This window comes from Chiloscyllium plagiosum, unplaced genomic scaffold (genome assembly GCF_037043375.1).
Source record: "Chiloscyllium plagiosum isolate Xiang-an unplaced genomic scaffold, Cpla_swu_hap1 HiC_scaffold_21, whole genome shotgun sequence".
Classification (NCBI taxonomy): Eukaryota; Metazoa; Chordata; class Chondrichthyes; order Orectolobiformes; family Hemiscylliidae; genus Chiloscyllium; species Chiloscyllium plagiosum.
This window is the reverse complement of record NW_028270159.1, coordinates 5,637,819-5,642,615: the sequence shown is the minus strand read 5'-3', so window position 1 is coordinate 5,642,615 and position 4,797 is coordinate 5,637,819.

Genomic DNA, 4,797 nt, shown 5'->3' with positions numbered 1-4,797 from the left:
TTCTCTCTTCCCCCCCCAATCTCTCACTCCCCCCCCCCCAATCCTTCTCCCCCCCCATTCCTTCTCCCCCCCCCAATTCCTTCTCCCCCCAATTCCTTCTCTCTCTCCCCCGCAATTCCTTCTCCCCCCCCCATTCTCTCTCCCCCCTCCCCCCCACATTCCTTTCCCCCCCCCCCATTCCTTTCCTCCCCCCCCCCCATTCCTTCTCCCCCCCCCATTCCTTTCCCCCCCCATTCCTTTTCCCCCCCCTCCCCCCCATTCCTTCCCCCCCCATTCCTTTCCCCCCCCTCCCCCCCATTCCTTTCCCCCCCCCTCCCCCCATTCCTTTCCACCCCCCCCTCCCCCCCATTCCATCCCCCCCCATTCCTTTCCCCCCCCCCTCCCCCCCCATTCCTTTCCCCCCCCCTCCCCCCATTCCTTCCCCCCCATTCCTTTTTCCTCCCCCCCATTCCTTTCCCCCCCCCTCCCTCCCCCCCATTCCTTCCCCCCCCCTCCCCTCCCCCCCCATTCCTTCCCCCCCCCTCCCCCCATTCCTTTTTCCCCCTCCCCCCATTCCTTCCCCCCCCCTCCCCCCATCCTTTCCACCCCTCCCCCCCATTCCTTTCCCCCCCCCCTCCCCCCCATTCCTTCCCCCCCCTCCCCCCCCCATTCCTTTCCCCCCCCCTCCCCCCCCATTCCTTTCCCCCCCCTCCCCCCCATTCCTTTCCCCCCCACCCTCCCCCCCATTCCTTTCCCCCCCCCCATTCCTTCTCCCCCCCCCCTCCCCTCCCCCCCATTCCTTCCCCCCCCCCTCCCCTCCCCCCCCATTCCTTCCTCCCCCCCATTCCTTTTCCCCCCCCCTCCCCTCCCCCCCATTCTTTTCCCCCCCCCCCCTCCCCCCCATTCCTTTCCCCCCCCCCTCCCCTCCATTCCTTTCCCCCCCCCCCCCCTCCCCCCCATTCCTTTTTCCCCCCCCTCCTCCCATTCCTTTCCCCCCCCATTCCTTTCCCCCCCCCCTCCCCCCCCATTCCTTTTCCCCCCCCCCATTCCTCCTCCCCCCCCCCATTCCTCCCCCCCCCCATTCCTCCTCCCCCCCCCCATCCTCCCCTCCCCCATTCCTCCCCTCCCCATTCCTTCTCCCCCCCCCATTCCTCCCCCCCCATTCCTTTCTCCCCCCCATTCCTTCTTCCCCCCCCCATTCCTTTCCCCCCCCCATTCCTTCCCCCCCCCCCATTCCTTCCCCCCCCCCATTCCTTTCCCCCCCCCTCCCTCCCCCCCATTCCTTTCCCCCCCCTCCCCCCATTCCTTTTCCCCCCCCTCCCCTCCCCCCCATTCCTTCCCCCCCCCCCATTCCTTTCCCCCCCTCCCCCCATTCCAATTCTCCCCCCCCCCCCATTCCTTCCCCCCCCTCCCCCCCATTCCTTCCCCCCCCTCCCCTCCCCCCCATTCCTTCCCCCCCCTCCCCTCCCCCCCATTCCTTCCCCCCCCTCCCCTCCCCCCCATTCCTTCCCCCCCCCATTCCTTTCCCCCCCCATTCCTTTTCCCCCTCCCCCATTCCTTTCCCCCCCCCCTCCCCTCCCCCCCCATTCCTTCCCCCCCCTCCCCTCCCCCCCATTCCTTCCCCCCCCCCTCCCCTCCCCCCCATTCCTTTCCCCCCCCCCATTCCTTTCCCCCCCATTCCTTTTCCCCCTCCCCCCATTCCTTTCCCCCCCCATTCCTTTCCCCCTCCCCCCCATTCCTTTTCCCCCCCCATTCCTTTCCCCCTCCCATTCCTTTCCCCCTCCCCCCCATTCCTTTTCCCCCCCCATCCTTTCCCCCTCCCCCCCATTCCTTTTCCCCCCCCATTCCTTTTCCCCCCCCATTCCTTTCCCCCTCCCCCCCATTCCTTTTCCCCCCCCATTCCTTTTCCCCCCCATTCCTTTTCCCCCCCCATTCCTTTCTCCCCCCCCCCATTCCTTTCCCCCCCCCCATTCCTTTTCTCCCCCCCCCATTCCTTTTCTCCCCCCCCCATTCCTTTCCCCCCCCATTCCTTTCCCCCCCCCATTCCTTTCCTCCCCCCCCCATTCCTTTCCCCCCCCCCCATTCCTTTCCTCCCCTCCCCCCCCATTCCTTTCCCCCCCCATTCCTTTCCTCCCCCCCCCATTCCTTCCCCCCCCATTCCTTTCCCCCACCCCCATTCCTTTTACCCCCCCCATTCCTTCCTCCCCCCCCATTCCTTTCCTCCCCCCCCATTCCTTTCCCCCTCCATTCCTTTCCCCCCCCCCATTCCTTTCCCCCCCCCCATTCCTTCCCCCCCCCCCATTCCTTCCCCCCCCCCATTCCTTTCCCCCCCCCATTCCTTTCCGCCCCCCCATTCCTTTCCCCCCCCATTCCTTTCTCCCCCCCCATTCCTTTCTCCCCCCCCCATTCCTTTCCCCCCCCCCCATTCCTTTCCCCCCCCATTCCTTTCTCCCCCCCCCATTCCTTTCCCCCTCCATTCCTTTTCCCCCCCCCATTCCTTTTCCCCCCCCCATTCCTTTCCCCCCCCATTCCTTTTCCCCCCCCCCATTCCTTTCCCCCCCCCCATTCCTTCCCCCCCCCATTCCTTTCCCCCCCCCATTCCTTTCCCCCCCCCATTCCTTTCCCCCCCCCCATTCCTTTCCCCCCCCCATTCCTTCCCCCCCCCATTCCTTCCCCCCCATTCCTTTCTCCCCCCCCCATTCCTTTTCCCCCCCCCATTCCTTTTCCCCCCCCCCATTCCTTCCCCCCCCATTCCTTTCTCCCCCCCCATTCCTTTTCCCCCCCCCCCATTCCTTTCCCCCCCCCATTCCTCCCCCCCCCCCATTCCTCCCCCCCCCCATTCCTTTCTCCCCCCCCATTCCTTTTCCCCCCCCATTCCTTTTCCTCCCCCATTCCTTTTCCTCCCCATTCCTTTCCCCCCCCCCATTCCTTCCCCCCCCATCCATTCCTCCCCCCCCATTCCTTTCTCCCCCCCCCATTCCTTCCCCCCCATTCCTTTCTCCCCCCCATTCCTTTCCCCCCCCCCATTCCTTCCCCCCCCATTCCTTTCTCCCCCCCCATTCCTTTCCCCCCCCCCCATTCCTTTCCCCCCCCCATTCCTTTCCCCCTCCATTCCTTTCCCCCCCCCATTCCTTTCCCCCCCCCATTCCTTTTCCCCCCCCCATTCCTTCCCTCCCCCCCATTCCTTTCCCCCCCCCCATTCCTTCCCCCCCCCATTCCTTTCCCCCCCCCCATTCCTTCCCCCCCCCCCATTCCTTTCCCCCCCCATTCCTTTCCCCCCCCCATTCCTTCCCCCCCCATTCCTTTCTCCCCCCCCCCATTCCTTTTCCCCCCCCATTCCTTTTCCCCCCCCCCATTCCTTCCCCCCCCCATTCCTTTCTCCCCCCCCATTCCTTTCCCCCCCCCCATTCCTTCCCCCCCCATTCCTTCCCCCCCCCATTCCTCCCCCCCCCCATTCCTCCCCCCCCCCATTCCTTTCTCCCCCCCCCATTCCTTTCCCCCCCCATTCCTTTTCCTCCCCCATTCCTTTTCCTCCCCCATTCCTTTCCCCCCCCCCATTCCTTCCCCCCCCATCCATTCCTTTCCCCCCCATTCCTTTCCCCCCCCCATTCCTTTCCCCCCCCCATTCCTTCCCCCCCCCATTCCTTCCCCCCCCCCATTCCTTCCCCCCCCCCATTCCTTTTCCCCCCCCCCATTCCTTTCCCCCCCCATTCCTTTCCCCCCCCCCATTCCTTTCCCCCCCCCATTCCTTTCCTCCCCCCCATTCCTTTCTCCCCCCCCATTCCTTTCCCCCCCCATTCCTTCCCCCCCCCCATTCCCTTTCTCCCCCCCCCATTCCTTTTCCCCCCCCCATTCCTCCTCCCCCCCCCCATTCCTCCCCCCCCCCATTCCTCCTCCCCCCCCCCCCCCCCCCATCCCCCATTCCTTCCCCCCCCCATTCCTTTCTCCCCCCCCATTCCTTCCCCCCCCCCATTCCTTTCTCCCCCCCCCCATTCCTTCTTCCCCCCCCCATTCCTTCTCCCCCCCCCATTCCTTTCCCCCCCCCCATTCCTTCTCCCCCCCCATTCCTTTCCCCCCCCATTCCTTCCCCCCCCCCATTCCTTTTCCCCCCCCCCATTCCTTCTCCCCCCCCCATTCCTTTCCCCCCCCCCCATTCCTTCCCCCCCCCCATTCCTTCCCCCCCCCCCATTCCTTCCCCCCCATTCCTTTCCCCCCCCCATTCCTTCCCCCCCCCCCCCATTCCTCCCCCCCCCCATTCCTCCTCCCCCCCCCCATTCCTTCCCCCCCCCCATTCCTTCCCCCCCTCCTCCCCCCCCATTCCTTTCTCCCCCCCCATTCCTTCCCCCCCCCATTCCTTCCCCCCCCCCCCATTCCTTCCCCCCCCCCCCCCATTCCTTCCCCCCCCCCCCATTCCTTTCCCCCCCCCATTCCTTTCCCCCCCCCCATTCCTTCCCCCCCCCCCCATTCCTTCCCCCCCCCCATTCCTTCCCTCCCCCCCATTCCTTTCCCCCCCCCATTCCTTTCTCCTCCCCCCATTCATTTCCCCCCCCATTCCTTCTCCCCCCCCCCATTCCTTTCCCCCCCCCATTTCCTTCCCCCCCCCATTCCTTTTCCCCCCCCCATTCCTTCCCCCCCCCCATTCCTTCCCCCCCCCATTCCTTCCCCCCCCCATTCCTTCCCCCCCCATTCCTTTCCCCCCCCCATTCCTTTCCCCCCCCCCCATTCCTTTTCCCCCCCCCCATTCCTTCCTCCCCCCCCCATTCCTTCCTCCCCCCCCCCATTCCTCCCCTCCCCCCATTCCTTTCTCCCCCCCCATTC